The sequence below is a fragment of the Apodemus sylvaticus genome, chromosome 8, assembly GCF_947179515.1.
Source record: "Apodemus sylvaticus chromosome 8, mApoSyl1.1, whole genome shotgun sequence".
Classification (NCBI taxonomy): Eukaryota; Metazoa; Chordata; class Mammalia; order Rodentia; family Muridae; genus Apodemus; species Apodemus sylvaticus.
This window is the reverse complement of record NC_067479.1, coordinates 113,272,731-113,291,748: the sequence shown is the minus strand read 5'-3', so window position 1 is coordinate 113,291,748 and position 19,018 is coordinate 113,272,731. Positions and strand designations below refer to the sequence as shown.

Genomic DNA, 19,018 nt, shown 5'->3' with positions numbered 1-19,018 from the left:
TAAAGCTTTTTTTTTTAAAGCGTTGGAGGTATGGGTCAGTAATAGAACACTTACCCATGATGATGGGAGTCGTAGGTTCAACTACTGCGATCTAAAATTGCCAAAGAAGAGTCAAGAGTGGCAGAACACTCCTGTAATTCCAGGACTCAAGGCAGAGGTAGGCAGACCTCTATGAGTTCAAAGGCAGACTGCTTTTCATGCTGAGATCTGAACCAGCAAGTGAGACATACTGAATGCCTGTATCAAAAAAGGGCAAGCAAGCAAAGCGAAAAACAGACGACAAAACAGAAGAAAGGAGACTTGAGTATACATGTCACTCGAGGTGTAGGGATAATCCAGCCCACAGTCCTGTCTCAATTGTAAGGTCCATACAACTTTGAAAGATAAACAGCACTTACTCCATGCTGGGTGTGGCTCCCATGGCGGAGCACATGTCAGACAAGCTGTGCTGCACCCCCAACCTCAGATGATGTTTCTACATAAGCCAATATGGGAAATCTTGGCCTACCAGAATTTCAAACAAAGAAGGAAATTCTAGCTCCTAACCAACCAGTAATATCAGGAGCTCTCATTCTAAAGAAGGATTGTTTGGAAAGTCTTTGAAGATTTCTCATAACAGGTGGCAGAAATCTCATCCCATCCGACTCTGTGTTTGTCCAAGCTGGTGTCCTGTGGATTTCACACAGTCCCAAGGGAGTTTGCACTGCTGGGTAAAGGCTGCTACCCACTGGCTTTTTTCTCTTAGACTTATCACTTTCTGAAAGTCCTTTAGGTTTCTTTGTTCGGGTTTTTTGTTGTTCTGTTTTTCTTTTGCATTGTTTTCTTTTCTACTTCCATTATCTAGAAAAGTTGTTGTGGAAAGTATTTGCTCTCTGCTCTAACAACCACTCTTCGCACAGCATATGCTTATGCCACATGATTGCCCAGAAAACTCCTGTGACACATTCATCTTTGGCTTAACCTCAGAGAGGGAAGGCCGAGTTAGCAAGTCATGTGTGCTGTTAAAAGTGCACTTACAAAAAAAAAAAAAAAAAAAAAAGGCCCCTGGTTCTGGAAAGACTCAGTGAAACAGTATTCGGCAAAACCAGAACGGGGAAGTGGGAAGGGGTGGGTGGGAGGACAGGGGAAGAGAAGGGGGCTTTCGGGACTTTCGGGGTATGGGGGGGCTAGAAAAGGGAAATCATTTGAAATGTAAATAAATTATATCGAATAAAAAAAAGTGCACTTACACTTTTGAAATTTATTGTGTGAATTTTTTATACAGGTATATATTATTTTTATTCCTCATTCTTCTTGTTCAACCCCCCTTCTCTTTCAACCCCTCCTGCCCAACTTTGTGCCTATCTTTTATAATTCACTCACTTTTAAGCCACTGAGTCCAGGTGGTGCCGTCTATGAACACATGGGCATGGACTCATTTACTGGGGCATGAACAACCTTCCACTGACCACATTTCTAAAAAAAAGTGATTCCTAATTGGTTGGTTGACGTTTTGTCCTTTTGACAGTGTCCTTTGCCTTACAGAAACTTTGTAATTTTATGAGGTCCCATTTGTCAATTCTTGATCTTAGAGCATAAGCTATTGGTATTCTGTTCAGGAACTTTTCCCCTGTGCCCATGTCCTCAAGGGTCTTCCCCACTTTCTTTTCTATTAGTTTCAGTGTGTCTGGTTTTGCGTGGAGGTCCTTGATCCAGTTGGAGTTGAGCTTAGTACAAGGAGATAAGAATGGATCAATTCGAATTCTTCTACATGCTGACCTCCAGTTGAGCCAGCACCATTTGTTGAAAAGGCTATCTTTTTTCCACTGAATGGTTTTAGCTCCTTTGTCAAAGATCAAGTGATCACAGGTGCGTGGGTTCTTCACCAACCCTACATCTGACAGAAGGCTAATATCCAATATATACAAAAAACTCAAGAAGTTAGACCCAAGAAAACCAAATAACACTATTGAAAACTTGGGTACAGAGCTAAACAAAGAATTTTCACCTGAAGAACTTCGAATGGCTGAGAAGCACCTTAAGAAATGTTCAGCATCATTCAGCCATTAGAAACAACGAATTCATGAAATTCTTAGGTAAATGGATGGAGCTAGAGAACATCATACTAAGTGAGGTAACCCAGACTCAAAAGGTGAATCATGGTATGCACTCACTAATAAGTGGTTATTAACCTAGAAAACTGGAATACCCAAAACATAATCCACACATCAAATGAGATACAAGAAGAAAGGAGGAGCGGTCCCTGGTTCTGGAAAGACTCAGTGAAGCAGTATTCGGCAAAACCAGAACGGGGAACTTGGAAGGGGTGGGAGGGAGGACAGGGGAAGAGAAGGGGGCTTACGGGACTTTCGGGGAGTGGGGGGGGGCTAGAAAAGGGGAAATCATTTGAAATGTAAATAAATTATATCGAATAAAAAAATTAAAAAAAAAAAAGAAATGTTCAGCATCATTAGTGATTAGGGAAAAGCAAATCAAAACAACTCTGAGATTTCACCTCACACCAGTCAGAATGGTTAAGATTAAAAACTCAGGAGACAGCAGGTATTAGCGAGGAGGTGGAGAAAGAGGAATACTCCTCCACTGCTAGTGGGAATGCAAATTGGTACAACCACTCTAGAAATCAGTCTGGTGGTTCCTCAGAAAACTGGGCATGACACTTCCAGAGAACCCCTGCATATACCCAGAGGATTCCCCAGCATGCAATAAGGACACATGCTCCACTATGTTCATAGCAGCCTTATTTATAATAGCCAGAAGCTGGAAAGAACCCAGATGTCCCTCAATGGAGGAATGGATACAGAAAATGTGGTATATTTACACAATGGAATACTACTCAGCAATTAAAAACAATGAATTCATGAAATTCTTAGGCAAGTGGTTGGAACTGGAAAATATCATCCTAAGTGAGGTAACCCAATCACAAAAGAACACACACAGAATGCAGTCACTGATAAGTGGATATTAGCCCAGAAGCTCTGAATACCTGTACTGGCTGGTTTTGTGTGTCAATTTGACACAGGCTGGAGTTATCACAGAGAAAGGAGTTTCAGTTGGGGAAGTTCCTCCATGAGATCCAACTGTGAGGCATTTTCTCAATTAGTGATCAAGGGGGAGGGCCTCTTGTGGGTGTGGCTTGGCTGGGCTCTCTGAAGATGATATTTAGCTGTGCATGGTAGCCCAAATCCATAAACCAAGAATTCGCTTGAGACAGCAAAGACATTAATTCGTCCCTAACAATTACAAAGTGTTTTCCAGCCAGCTAGGGGTCATAGTGACATCTTGTTTCAAGCCAAAATGAAGAAGAAAAGAAGAGGAGAAGGAGGAGGAGGAGTTGGGGGAGGAGGAGGAAGAAGAGGAATGGGGGAGGATGAGAAAGAGGATGAGGAGGGAGAGAGGGAAGAGGAAGAGTATAAGGGAGGAGTGGGGACAAGATCAAGGAAAGAAAAGGGAACATTGAAAAGCTTTTATAAAGCATTATAAGATGGTATATAGAGACAGTTACTCTATAGTTCAGGCCATCCTGTCATTCTCAATGCAGCTGAAGCTGGGCATCAACTCACAGCAGTCCTCCTGCTTCTTCAAGTGGTATTTAAATTATTTCATCTCAACAATGCTTACTTTTCCTGAGTATAAGAATGATTTATTCTTCATAGAAGTCTGTGGCACTCTGCAGCCTATAAAGAACACAGCTTCAACGGGAGCTTCGGGACAGCTGGCTAGAAGGCAGATTCCCAGGATTCCCTAGGGCTGATGAAGCCGAAGAACTCTCAACTGACACAGGATTTCTTTCTTGTTAGCTACTGGGTTTTGTTACATTCTTTTAGTGAAGGGATGTTGTGGATTTGGTCTAACGTTTGTATTATATTATTTGGCTTCCCAAAATTACTTGAGAATCCGCATGAAAGACACCGAGGGTCCCTGCCCCTAATTGGTTTTGTTTAATAAATAAAGTTGCTGGTGGCCAATGGCTGGGCAGGGAAACAGGGGCGGGACTTCAGGATTCACAAGCAAGGAGATGGAGAGAGGAAGAAGTAGTTAGAACCACCATGGGGGGGGGGGGGGGGCAGGGGTTGGGAATGGCCCAACCATTGAGCTGTTTGAGGCATATTAAAAAAGAAGGCTGTGTATATGTGTGTCTTTCACTCAGGAACCCTGAACATTGGGGCTGGGAGTGAGGAACACAAGCACCAATGCCACCAGGTTGATTTGAGTAGGTTTATTTGCCTACGGCAACAGAAGGAGAATATAATAGCTTATTGAGTATACTTAAGTGGGCAACAGGCTGGGCAGAGACGAGGCAACTTCATGTAACTTTGTAGCATGTTTGGTTTGGCTTTGAGTTTGTGTGTGTGTGTGTGTGTGTTTTGAAACAAGGGCTTTCGCAGACCAGACTGGCATTGAACTCTTAACTCTCCTTCCTTCAGTTCCCAAGCATTTGAGTTACAGGTGAGCACTATCGTGCCAAATTTTGAATGACATCCTTAAAAGAAAAAAAGAAAAGGTGGAGCTGAAGGGAGAACTCAGCAGTTAGGAGCACTCACTGCTCTTGTAGAAGACATGGGTTTGGTTTTTGGCATCTTAATGGGGTTCACAACCCCCAAACTCCAACCAGGGATCCGATTCTGTCCTTTGACCTTCAGAGTCATCAAGCTCTCACATGTGCACACACATAGATGCAGACAAAACAGTTATTTTTGTAAAATATATGAATTCCTGGACTAGAGGAAGTGATTCCTTAGGTCTGGGATAGAACCAGAATATCCAAAATTTGAACAAACGGTGTTTGAGAACCATGATTTTACAACCTTTTCTTTTCTAGCGATTCTTATTAATGGTATTTACATGATGTCCTTATTTGTTGGGTGACTTAATCAGCATCTGTTTCTACTACCAATTAATAAGTTCTGTCAAAACCAGAGATGGGTCTGCTTACTGTACCACCCCTAAGGGCCAATGCAGCATTTAGAATATATCTCGATACAGACTTTGACATTAAGTATGTGCTATTGTGACAGTACTAGGAAGGAGCGCTTGGCAAGAGCTCCTAAAGCTCATGCAGCCCCATATATGGGGAAAGGCTGAAGTTTATGCAGCCCTGTGTGATGGGGGGTAGCCAGTCTTAGCCACTTTGTGGGTTCTTCATTTTTTCACCCTTTATCCCTTTAGTTTTACCTTCATCACCAGATAGGAAAGAGTGTACAGAAGACAGAGAGGAGAGAGAGAGAGACAGAGAGAGACAGACACACACATACAGAGAGAGAGAGGGAGAGAGAGAGAGAGAGAGAGAGAGTCGCAGCATGCACGTGGAGGTCAGAGAACAAGTTGCAGCAGTCAGTTCTCAGGTCACTCATTTGGCAGCAGGCCTCTCTCCAGCCCTCTGCCCAGGTGAATCCGAATTCAGCTTGCCATGTTTATGCTGCCCATCAAGCCAGCCTTCCAGCCTCTAGACATTTAAAAATTATTTTTATTTAAAATTTTTTATACGATATATTTTGATCATGTTTTTCTCCTGTCCCAACTCCTCCCAGAGCATACCCAGTTCCTATTCCCTACCCACCCAACTTTATGTTCTCTCTGTGTCTTAGAAACAAATAAATAAAAATAAAAGCAAGCAAGGAAAAAAAAAAGCCTCCACAGAACCACAAAAATGAAAATCAAATGGGCAGAAGATCAATAAGAACAAAAAAATTCCAAAATGAAGCAAAAGAGTTCACAAAAATACCACTGAGCTCCTTTAATGTTGTCTAACAGCTCCTCTGCAGCTGGCCTGGCCTGGAGTGTGGGTGATATACCCAGTGACACTCCATAGGAGAAAATTGATGTTTCTCTTGCTGGAGTGTACCAATTTCAAGTAGCTTCTTGGTTAGGACTGGGCACCGGTATTCACTTCCTGCTTGGTTTGCATGTGGGCAGGTCTTGTGTGCTTCGCCAAAGCCTAGACATTTAATTCATTCAGCACACATAAATTGTGCAAAATAGCTGCTTTCCTTACCCTTCTGTCCACAGCTCCCACACACTTTGCTTATCGTATTCACGCATCTGTTGTCTTCTCTTGTTCCTCCATTTCTCTTCCACTGGTCTCCCTCCACTTCTGCTGTCATATCCTTTAAAAACAAATCACTCTCCGCATGAGAGAAATTATGCAACAGTTATCTTTCTGAGCCTGGGATATCACACTCAACTGGGATATCATGATCTCCAGTTCCATCAGCTTTTCAACAGCTGGTCACTTCCTTCTCCCCTGTGGCAGAATAATAGTCCATTGTGCACACATAACGCGTTTTCTTTGTCCACCTGTTCATGAACAAGTGGGTAGGTTCCGTAGCCTGCCTGTCGTGAACAGAGCCCTGATAAGAACCAGTCACACCCCTCTCTATAAAAGAACTAACTCTGCAAAACAAATAAAATAAGCCTAAGAAAGTATCAGCTGAACAAGTCTTCAGATCGACTAGAAGTCAAATGTCAAGACACGGGTTTCCATTCCCCATAAAAGCAGGGAACTTTGTGCCTGTGTTTCCTCTTCAGGCCGGTGGGGCAGAAGAGCACAGAGACTCAATAAATGCTTCAGAACAGTGCTGTGACACTTTCATTGGCTGTGTGGAAGGATCTACCAAAGTTTAACCAGTCCTTAGTAGACGTTCACTTGAGTGGACGTACAATGGAAGTGGCTGGCAATTTCAAAATTAATTTGGCAATAATGAATCTTTCTTAAGGTATTAGTTGAACAGTTGACCAAAGGATGATCTAGGGCTCCTAATGAAATAAAGAAGAGAGCAAGAAATACCCTGGCCAATAAAATGGAGATGATGATGATGGTGATGATAATAATAATAATAATAATAATAATAATTTAAACACAGATTTAGCCAGAACCACATTACAGAGAGGAAAGCGTCTATTTATTTACTCAGCCAGCTTTCTGAGGGAGGAAAAAGGAAAGCTTGGCCGATGACTGAGCTGCCGTAATCTGAGTCAGGGGTTTGAAAACAAACCCTTCAGGAAGTGAGCAGATTACAGTGTCATTTCCTCAGATGCCGAAGTTCGTAAACAAAATTTGGCAAAAAAAAAAAACTTAAAAAAACACTTTAGGGGGGCTGGAGTGATGGCTCAGCAGTTAAGATCACTGACTGCTCTTCGAAAGGTCCTGAGTTCAAATCCCAGCAACCACATGGTGGATCACAACCATCCATAATGAGATCTGATGCTCTCTTCTGGTGTGTCTGAGGACAGCTACAGTGTACTAACATATAATAATAAATAAATCTTAAAAAAAAAAAAAAAAAAAAAAACACTTTAGATTCCTACATCCTCTAAAGTAGCAGAAGTAACTAGTGCCCTGTGATAAAAATGAACAGTTTCCCCCCTTTCTCTCTCTCACGCACGCGCGCACACACACACACACACACACACACCCGCCCGCCCCGTGTTGTTTCCCCTTGAATACCTGACTAACACTGTGACCTGCACAGCACCAGAGGTCCTTTTTCTTACCCCTTTGTTGAGCAGTAAATGCCACCTGGAGCTTCGTGGGCACTGAGTAACACACTTGGCATGAAATCAGATGATCGCCACCTGGAAACTTTCCACTTTGCCATTGCCCCCCCCTTCAACGTCTTGTGGTCCAAATGACTGGCAAGAGGAAACTGTCTCTGTGACCTCTCAGGCATAGCCCTGCGTACCTAGTGAAGCTAGCAATAACTTTCCATTCTCCCCTGTCCTTACTCTTAGTGGGTTCCTCTCGTTCCTCAGAATTCATGTGGTAACCTCAGAGGATACAAGCCATGTCAAAACAAGCAAGATGGGGCCAGACGGGTGACTCACGCCTGTAATTCCAGCACTTGGGATGCAGAGGCAGGAGGATTTCTGAGTTCAAGGCCAGCCTGGTCTACAGAGTGAGCTCCAGGACAGCCAGAGCTACACAGAGAAACCCTGTCTTGAAAAACCAACCAACCAATCAACCAACCAACCAACAAACAAACCAAGCAAGACTGACTTATCATTGTCATAACGGAGAGGAAATAATGGCAGGTCATGGCCTGCATCTTCTAGGTGTCATATGCAAGCTTCAGACTGCCGGTATCTACCTCCATCAGAGACCACTTCCCTAAACTCAGGAAGATGTCCCTCTCTGTGCTCAAAGCAGGCTCTCTCTCTCTCTCTCTCTCTCTCTCTCTCTCTCTCTCTCTCTCTCCTTCCTCTCCCTTCCCACACACACACAAGCAGGCACACAGCAGTTAGAAATCCATTGATAAGCCAAGACTCAGATTTGCTAAACGTAATAATTTCACAGCATCTGGATTCTTTTCATGGCCTCCTTCTGCTCTGGACTTGTTCATGTGAGTGATGAGCTCTGCTGCAAACAGTTTTAAAGAATGAGTCTTTAATGCATTTTGAAGGTTTCAGCCCGTGCCGCTGAGGCACTGTTCACAGGTGTTCTGAGTAGTTAATCTTGGTAGCAGTGACCTTGACTTTAATCCCCGCATTCTAATAGAATACACAATGTGGACTGAGGCCCATAATTAAGAAACAGAAATGGTTTTCTTTTCTTTTTTTTTTTTTTTTTTTTGAGACAGGATCTTATTACCCAGACTAACTTCGAATTGGTCCCCAGAGTGGTGTAATTATGTTTTAGTTTTAGTTAATTTTCATTTTATTCTGTACTTTTTCCTTACCTATAATGGTTTTTTTTTCTGTAATTTTTTTTGTTTATTTCTCCTTTTTTTTTCTGTGACAAAGTGAATGTTAATACTTTCTCTTAGTTCCTCACAGATTAATGAACTCTCCTTTGCCTGATAGTTCATAATTTACATCCTTTCTGGAAGCTGTTTGGAGCTTGAGAAAGCCACCTTGACAAGGATCACAGGATTTTCAGGGGAGGGGACAGCAGTAACTCCAGAGGCCTGGGCCTCACCTCACTCTGAAGGGCTGTCCTGCACAGCAGCCGTGCCGTGCCTTGTCACAGTGCGGCTCAACCCACGGACCTTCTGCAGAACAATCTGAGTCTGGTTCCCAGGAACGTCCCTAGAACTTCTAAATAAAATGAGATGACTGAGAAAGGTAAAGCGTGTTGAGCCCATGGCTTAGGGGTACAGCTCCTGCTTAGTGTTTTGAGGCCCAGGGCTCCCTCCTGGCACTGCACAGAGAGGGGAAAAAAAAAGAGGAAATGAAAATAAAAATGTTTTCATCTTTGACTGTAGCTGTAGCTCAGTGGTAAAGTATAAGCTGTATTTGCTTAGCATGTCTGAGGTGCTGGCTTTGACTCCCCAACACCCAATACATAGCTGCCAGCTACGTCGCTTTTCAAGTCATATACAAAAATGGTGTTACAAAAATCAAGAGGTACCATACATATCTATTTTACTAACAAAAACTTATGGAAGAAATAAAATACACACAAAATAATTGTAACAGCACTTGAAGTAGGAAAGGAAATTCCTTTTCCTGAAAATAAATAAATTTTTATTACTTTCTTATAATAAAGTGCAATTTACACTCATCTCATAATTAAAAGATTATGATGCCTTTTAAGTACAAATGATTGTGAAGATTTTTTGAACTAAAATTTTCATCTCTATATCTCTTTCACTGTATCTCTGTCTCTCTCTCTCTATGTCTTTGTCTTTCATGTGTGTGTGTGTGTGTGTGTGTGTGTGCTAACTTTTTGCAAACCCAGTCAAAATAAATGGATACAGAATGGAGAGTGAAGGCTTTAGTTGTTTATTTTGAGGTATATTCTGATAATATGGCCCATGAGGACCCTCCAACTTGTAACCCTCCTGCCTCTACCTCCTACACACATGCATGTGCCACCACACCTGATAAGCATGAGGCAAGGAGCTAGTTTTAAATAAGAGACAAGATTATTCATGAAAACATTTAAACATGAAATAGGTAGAGTCGATAGTAAAGTAAACCTAAAGACAAGGAAGACAACATCCAAACATGTTGGCGTACATCTCTAACCTTAGCACTCAGGACACTAAGAGGAGAGCTCACCAGATGGGCTGCTCCATCCCAAACCACAAAGGAAAGAAAAGATAAAAGGCCGTGCTTCTGAAGGGCATCTTGGGAAGAGACATCAACACCCTTTACCTGCTGCCTGCTCTTGTCATGTTCTAGTTTGCTAGTCCAATGTTTTGTGTCTTCCTCTGCTCTCAGATTCATATGTTGAAATTTGAGATTTCGAGGTGATGGTGTAGGAAGTGGGCCTTTGGGAGGTGGTTGCTCAGAGAGGCCACCAGCCTTCTGAGACTACTGAGTGAGTCCTCTTGTTGCTCTTTCCACCAGGGGAGTTTTCAGTGAGATGACTGAATCCTATAAACTGTCACTGGATAACATCCAAACTGCTTACTACCTGAAGATTCAGGAGCTGAGATCTGGCCAGAAGGAATCAGGTTTGCCAAAGGGTGAGCAATCCAGAAAAGGCAGGGAGGATGGACCTCAAAGCGCCATCTCCTGGACCTCAGTGGCACTGGGGTTTTCAGAGGCTGGGGCAGATGGCCCTCATGCTGAGCAGTACCCTCGTCCCCTGTCTCTGGGCTGCCAGGGCATCCCAGTGGACTTCAGTCTCGGAAGGCGACGGCTAGCATTCTTTAAAGTTTTCGGATTCATGTGTAAAGTAAATAATGCACTTCAATATGGCATGTCGATACATCTGGGCCATTGCACTTTCTTCTTCACTTCTGGTATTTTCTTTAAACTGGCCTATAGTGTTTTCTGCAAATTGAATCTTAAAGCAACTAAAGTAAGGAGGAGTATTAGAAAGCTGATCAGATAGTCCATGCCTGTCTATCTAAAGAGAAGTCATTTTATATCTCAAATGTTAGGTGGACTTCTCTTGAGTTTTGAATATCCAAGGAAAGAAGAATCAACTTTATAGGGGGATTAGTGAAGGGCCATGGACCAGGAGGTCTGAAGGGGCAATGGACCCTGACCTGAAGTGTGCTGTGGTCCTCACCCAGCCTGAGGTACTGGGTGTCTTGAGTTTGAACTCCCAGTGTCTTCCATGTAATTGTCTCTGGTAGCCTGAAGTCAGTAGGACCTAGGGGGAGTCAGTTCTGTGAGCCACAATGAGCAGGCCTTAAAAGATAGAACACTAGAACACAGGGTATGATAGACATTTGCTTCTTACGATTTGAGTCATGGCTTCTGGCTGGCTGGTGGTTCTTCCTCTCCCTTGGCCTCATCATGCTACCCAAAGCTCACCAGGCAGGGCTGTCTTCTCCAAGGCTTCACTGGGCTTGGCTAGTAGCAGGGCAACTCAGAAGAAGTTTGTGGTTTGAAGTAAAAAGAGGAAACTTACTTTTGGATGCATCTCCCAGTCACGCAAGAAGGATTTTTTTTCTTCTTTTAAAAACAATTATTTTTTTATCCACTTTATATCCCACGATCACAGTTCCCCTTCTTCTTCTCTTCCCAGTCCTACACGTACAAGTCCCTCCTCCTCTTACCCCCTTTAAGATGCAAGAAAGATCTTAAAGGTTTTATCTTAGATGCCTGCTGCAACCCAACAGGAGCAGAGATGAACCTGACACCTAATGCCAGGGAAATTCTAACCCTTCCATCATACCTAGTTGATACGCTGCAGGCAGCCAGGGCAAGCCTGTGCACCCAGACAGGACAGATACCTCTTAGGAAGGAAGAACCCAGACTCACAATTGGCTTTCCCCTTTACCTCTAATGAAACAGACACTTTGTTTAGGATGGTTTCTGAGATTACCGTAGGCCTCCTCATCTTGGGCAATGCAATTCTTAGGAGCTAGAATTTCAGTCTTGAAGACCAATTAAATTTAGCCAACTTATTTTTTTAACTTTTGTTTTTTTCAGAAAATGAAGTGGATACTTTTTACCAGATGACAATTAAAGAAACAAATTTTCTCTTGATGTTTATACACAGGTGGGGGGGATCAGAGAAGAGAGAAGAGAGAAAAAGAGGGGAGAGAGAGGAGAGAGAGAAAGGAGAGAGAGAAGAGAGAAAGGAGAGAGAGAAGAGAGAGGAGAGAGAAAAGAGAGGAGAGAGAGAAGGAGAGGAGAGAGAGGAGAGAGAGAAGAGAGAGAGGAAGAGAGAGGAGAGGTGGGAGAGGAGAGAGAGGAGAGAGAGAAGAGAGAGAGGAAGAGAGAGAGGAGAGGTGAGAGGGGAGAGAGAGAGAGAGAGGAGAGAGAGAAGAGAGAGGAGAGAGGAGAAAGGAGAGAGGGAGAGGGAGAGAGGGAGAGAGAGAATAAAACAAGACAAAAAACCCAACAAATCAATATTCACGTCAGGATTACAATTTTATTTTGAAGATAGCAAGTCTGAGGTTAGTGGCATTTCTTTTATATTCACTCTCTTAGATCACAGAGAGCAAATAAATAATTCACCATTCTGAAGATGACCTCCGGGGAGAACTTACTTTTCAAGGACATTCCTAAGGGAAAATCTCTCAGGTTTATGAGTCAGACAAAACTGCCTATGTAGGTCATTTTTGTTCTGTGGCCTGGACAGTTAACTTGGGCCTGTCTACACACACAACAGCAGAACAACAAAGGACACTACTCCCCGAGACGTCAGCTGTGCTTACCAAATCACTCTGATGATTGTATCTTGTTTCAATTATTTATTTCAAACTAGTCATACAGTGTGGGTGGATAATCTTTTTTTAAATACAGCCCCTAAAGGAAAACTAACCATGTAATTAATTTAGAGATGTTTTTCCTTAAAGACACATTAACCACCAGCATCACTTCCATTCAGTTAAGCAAAGAAAGCAAAATAGCATATAATTCTTACAAAAATTTTTGTGAGGTATATGTCATTGCCATGGTATATCAAACTGAGCAAGACAGGAACAAATAGGAAAGATGAAGGCAAAGGGAGGAGAAAGTAGAGGGTAGAATCTGATGAGGGAATGAGTGGACACAGAAGGGAGAGACAGAGAGGGGTGCCACAGGTGGTAGATGAGAAACGCAAAGCCACTAGGTCAAGACCCCCCATGGGGTCTAGAGCATAGGAGAGAGGATGAAGCTGAAGACAAAGCATGAGTTTGGTTTTTGTTTTGAGATGAGTAGGGGATATGTATCCAAGTGAAGAACAGAGGAAAGGAAGCCAGGGAAAACAGAAAGCCTATCATGCTAGCCAGCCCAGCCCAGCCCAGCGGTATTCATAACTGCACCTGCGTCTCCCAAGTTGATGCAGAACTTGGTGATAAGGAGAATGGAGAAGGCCACACCTGGTAACAGGAGACACCATGACTTGCCCTCCAGATTCTTCCTGGCTTCTTGGGGATTCTGAAGAACCAAAAATTAGTTATGATTGAAACTCAAAATAGTCCACAAAATTTCATGTTTTGCTCCCTGTTGTGGATTTAGTCTAATGCTTGTATTATGTTAGTTTGGTCCCCCAAATTCTGCATGTAAGACGCTTGATGGTCCCTGTCCCCAGGTGACTTTTGATTGGTAAATAAAATTGCTGGTGGCTAGTGGCTAGGCAAGGACACAGAGGTAGGATGTTATGATTCTCCGGCAAGAGGACTAAGAAGAGGAAGAAGGATTTGGAACCACCATACCAGGAGGTCCAGGCCTGAGAAGTGCAGAAGAGAGAAGATACCAATCATATAAGAGCAGCCCCAAGAGGTTCCCCCCACTGGGTCTAGGGCAGCAAAGATGGAGTATAGATTTTAGTAAGTCATAACTCAGGAGTTATTACTGTCAGTACTCAGGAGTCAGTACTGGAGAGGTGTTTGCCAAAGTGGTAGCCCAGCCATTGAGCTGTTTAAGGCATATTAAAGTGTGTGTGTGTGTGTGTGTGTGTGTGTGTGTATGTGTGTGTGTGTGTTTCATTTGAAACAATTTCAGTAGAATTAATTTGCCTACTGCAACAGATCCCCAGCTGGTAACAATATTTCAAGAAGCTATGGAATTTTGAAGAGGTGTGGTCGCTCTGTAGAAGAAGGTAACCTAGGGTAAATGTTTGAACACCTACCTTCTAGTCTCTGGTCTACCACGATGTAAACAGCCTCCTTCCCATGTGCCTACTGCTACAATCTGAACTGTTTTGCCTATTTTGTGCTTTCCCTGTCAGGATCGAGTGAACCCTGGGAAACTATGAGCTAGAATAAATCTTTCTTCACTGGAGTTGTTTCTGTCAGGTATTATAATTATTATGATTCAAAAAGAAGTCATACAGAGAAGTTTGGAATGTAGCTCAGTTTGCAGCATCCTTGTATGGTGTGAACGAGACCCTGGGCCCAACTGCTAGTGTGTATACGCTTCAGACTCCTGTATATCCTGGGCACCGGGGAGGGAAAGAAAAGAGAATCAGAAGTGTGAGATAATCTTCAGCTACAGAGAGTTCAAAGCCAACCTGGGGTTCATGGGCTCCTGCCAGAAAGAAAGTAATTAATACTGGATTGAAATAATTCCTGCATTCTAGAAGCTTAAACAAATGTCAGTGACCAAGTTCCCACGAGGAGCTGCTCCTGGCAATGGTATAGTGAAGGCTTCTGGATGATCCAGAGCTTGATCTGATATGTGGAAAGTGGCCAGTTTGGATAAAGAGAATAGTCTAAGCTGTGCCCTTTTGGAAAGAGGATAGAAAGGCAGAAGAAGAGCGACAGAAGATGTAGAAAGTAAAGGGGCCAAGGATTAAGAGCATTTGTACCTGCCTGATGCTCAAGTATCATGATAAGACACACCTGTGGGCAAGCATGGCTGGCTCTTCCAAACACACATGAGAAAATGTCATTTATAAACTGACATTTTGGAAAACCTAACTCATGATAAAGGATAGACGCAAGTAGACATTTTCAGTAAAGAACAGGTAGCATTTTTTTTTAAAAAGGGATTCATTTTATTATTATTACTAAAATGTGGTTCCATTGTATAGACATATCTGCCCTAGAACTTACCACAGAGACCAGGTTGGCCTCTAACTCACAAAGATTCACTTGCCTCTGCTTCCTGAGGACTGGGATCAAAGGCATGCACCACCACCCAAAGCTAAAGATTGACATTTATTACTTAAATATATGAGTCTGTGTGAGTGTATGCCACATGTATGCAGGTATACTTAGAGGTCAGAAGGGGGTTTGAGGTCCCTAGGAGCTGGAGTTCCAGGTGGTGAACCACAGGACACTGGTGCAGGGAACCAAACTCAGGTCTCCTGGCAGAGTTGTAAACATTCTTAACCATAGAGCTATCTCTTTAGCACCATGATGGCAAATATTTTATACTTCTCCAGAGATGCAATTTCTGTTCCTATCTCTCAGCTCTATCATTTACATTGAGAAAGTAGTCCTAAGCTAAGTGAATGGACATGTCTGTGTTCTAATAAAACTTTATTTATGTTAACAGCTGATAGTCTGTATTTGGCCTTCAGGTCTTAGTTTACTTATTATGAGTACAGACTTGCTCATGTAGACTTTAAATGATTCAGCTCCTGCTATCAGGCTGACTATTCAAACGTAAGTGGAAAACTGGGTCTTAAATGTGATCACTCTAAAAATTAAGTGTTTCAAGGTTCAGAAATAACATCTCAAAAATATAGGCAACACTGAAACATCCCCCAACTCTTAAAAAGATAAGGTCTTTCTAGTTAACTTCAGTGGACCATCTTTTCCTTTGGAAACTTGAATGTCTGCTGTAGGTTATAACTGCAAAATCTGTAAATTAAAGCATAAGCAACTACCATTTTATGATGTAGAAGAAGTATTGAGCCATCTGTTGGGGTTCAAGGCTTTATTGTGTTCTCTGTTACTGTTACATTTCTTGAGTATTTGCTGTGTGCTAGGTGCTATGCCAATGGATAGTCTCATCGATGGATAAGTCATCAGAGTCTCTCAGATGATTAGCTTTGAACCTAACTCTCTCTCTCTCTCTCTCTCTCTCTCTCTCTCTCTCTCTCTCTCTCTCTCTCTTTCACACACACACACCTTTACACCACCCAGGTCCAAGTATAAGCTCCCATAATTAATTAGCATTTAAAACATTTCAAAGTTCTACCACCTTGCTCACTAGTCCTTATGCTAATCCTACATAGAATGATTATTAGTCTTCATTTAACTGCTAAGAAGACTGAGCTTCAAGAGGCTCATTATTTGCCTTTTTATGGAGAAGTAAAGGAAGCCTACAGGAAGCTGCAGCTATAATTCAGGCACAGCTGACTTCCAAATCTGTGAGGATGGTCTGCTCTGCCTGTCTTGTGTGACAACTGCTGTGCCCTATCTCTGGGGATCTACCACATGACTTTCTGGGCTAAGGTGATTTCCCAGAATGGGGCACTGCCTGTTACTGTGGTTCTGGTTCCTTTGACTTGGTTCAGAAAGGAAATGACTATGGAGGTCAGTGCTTCTTTCAGTCCCAGGCACTAAGAAGAGCCAGAGGAAGTTCTCTGATACTCTATAGCAGACAAGAACCACCACTGGGGCCAGAGAAGGGCTCTAGTCACTTCTAGGGAGGCTGTGCTGGTAGCATTCATCAGGGTCACATGAGGGTAGACACAATCCAGAGCCACAGATATCAGAAACAGGTTAGGAGAAAGGAAAAGACAAACGGCTATTACATAAGCCAGACGAAGACGAGGACACAGGAAATTTGAACTGAGTCTTAGCTGAGCAGCAGGAAGTGAGAGGGGTTGAAATTGCAGCTGTGACTAGACAGACGGCAATGGACATACATTCATTCACAAAGGAGAAAGGCAGGGACTCCCCCCATGGAGTTAGACTGGGAGGTTACTATAGGGAACTCAGGGAACAAACCCAGGTTCATATCTGACCAGGGAGGAGCAAAGTGTTACTGTGCTCACTGGAAATTTAGTGAGAGGCATTGCTATATCCAAACTGTGTAAGTGCACCAGGTCTATGCCTTACGGTGGCACAGTGTCACAGGAATTAGATATTGGAGACCTTGGGGATAGTAAACACTGGGCACAACACATTCAAGGCCCTGGCTTCTCTTTCCTATTCTGTCAAACAGAAACAGAAATAAGGACAGCCTGCCTCTAAAGCAGGGTGACAGGGCAGAGTGTACACATGGCTGCCGGGTCCTGCATCTCACAAACCTTTGGTGTGTTTGTTGTTTGTCTTTCCGTCTTCAAGGCAAAGAATCTATTTTGGGAGTTTACGAGTCTCTGTTCTGGATGTAGTAAAATGTGGCTCCTGTTCAACATAAAGAATTCTTTTTAAGGTTCTCTGTGAACAAGCAGAGACACAGATAATAGGCCAGTTCAGACACCCGAGTCCAAAGAAAATCTGAGTTAATTACAGTAAGCAATTTCTCCGCTCACACTGAGGCCCACAGCCATCTGACAGTGAAGGAGGCCAAGGTGTCCCTTGACAGGAGGTGCCTCTGAAATCAGCTCCTCACTTGCAGACACATTAGTCTTAGCAGTTAAAACTCTGAGAGTAGAAAGTGCACCTGAGATGCCAAGCTGCGATCACTGGACTGCAGCTTGTTTCCCACACAGCTTTCCAGGCTCAGAACATGGGAGTGGTTTGGGGCACAGTGCTTTTCCAACACGATGGTAGGGAGCAGGTCCTGCCTGGGGCACCCAGTCTGAAGAACTTCCCAATTGACAATGACCCTGCCCCACCAGGTGCTTGGTTGAAGGCCATCACAAAAGTTCATGTTGGGGTCCAGCAAAATACAACCAAGGAAATTCCTTCTATGGGCATTTTTTAAATTATAAATCCTTTAACTCAGTTAAATTACTTAAGTGTGTGTGTGTGTGTGTGTGTGTGTGTGTGTGTGTTGCATGAACAACTTTGTGGAATCATTTTTCTCCTTTTACCTTATATTAATCCTGGGATTGATTTTAGCTTGTCAAGTTTATATAACAGTGCTTTTATTTTCTGAGCCACCTGACCAGCCTCTAGAAATCCCTGAGATCAGTAATATGAAGAAAACAAGTTGAAGAGTGACTGAAAAAAAGAAAGGAAAGAAGGAAGGTAGGTAGGAAGAAAGGAAGGAAGGAAGGTGTCCCCAGAGCAAACATGTTGACTGAGTTTAAAACTATTAACACATTAGTGTGTAGCCACAGTACTCGCCTTGGTTGGAGTGTTGATAGGGCTCAGGCCTAGACTGGAAGTGTCATGGATACCTCAGAGCAATGCCTGAGCTGTTGAGATCTCCACAAAGGTGGAAGCTGCTGCCCAGCATATTCCCTCACTGTCAGGGAAGTGTCGGCAGGAAGATGGCAGCATATGGTGCTTTTTCCCTAAGTAGGAACAGAGCAGGCGGGGCCCAGGCCATCTTCTCAATTGCTTTATGGCATGGTTTGTTAGCAATGTTTGCTCCTACTTAAAACAGGAACACAGGCTTCAGTGATGGCCGACAGCTGTGGCTTGGAGGTGGGGGGTGTGTATGTATCTATATGTGAAGGAAAGTTCTGAACTTATAAAATTTCACCCTCAGCCCCATCATTTCGTGTGTATCATTCTCTCTCTCTCTCTCTCTCTCTCTCTCTCTCTCTCTCTCTCTCTCTCTCTCTCTCTCTCTCTTTCTCCCTCTCTCTCTCCTTTTCCCCCCACTCATGGAACTTGCCATGTAGACCAGAGTAGCTTCAAACAGAGACACCCTGTCTCTGCCTCTTGATTGCTGGAATTAAAGGTATGGGCCACCACACCCACCTCATGTCCCTTCCTATGTGTACCAAAACTCAATTGAACACTGAGTTCTGGGCTGCAAAGGAGGATTTACTTTTACAGCTGCTCTTTGTGCCTTTGTCAAGTGATCACTTTTGAAACTAGTGGCAGAGACATTTTAACCCAAATAATAAGAATTAAAGACGGAGGGAGGCTTCACAAAATCAACGCGAATGCTGTTTTCAGGTGGAGGAATGAGTTCTGATCATGGCAAAGTTAGTGAAGAGAGTTCAAAGCCCAACGACCTGCTAGGAGTGTGGCCCCCTTCCTTGAAATGTGCTCTCTCTTTCTTTTACTTTAGTGTGCCAGGTGCTACAGAGATGACCAAGGGCTTTTGAGGAGTGTTTCTCTAGAAGGCTGTATAGACCTCACCACAGCCATCAGAATTACCATATCACAGAGCT

General features: G+C 43.1%; 1 non-coding gene across 1 annotated transcript; it reads right to left on the bottom strand.

Moving 5' to 3' along the window:
* Positions 1–18,601: 18,601 nt before the first annotated feature.
* Positions 18,602–18,720, bottom strand: LOC127691787 (small nucleolar RNA SNORA40). The gene has a single exon (XR_007979365.1). It is a non-coding gene; the product is annotated as a small nucleolar RNA SNORA40 (small nucleolar RNA).
* Positions 18,721–19,018: the final 298 nt, after the last annotated feature.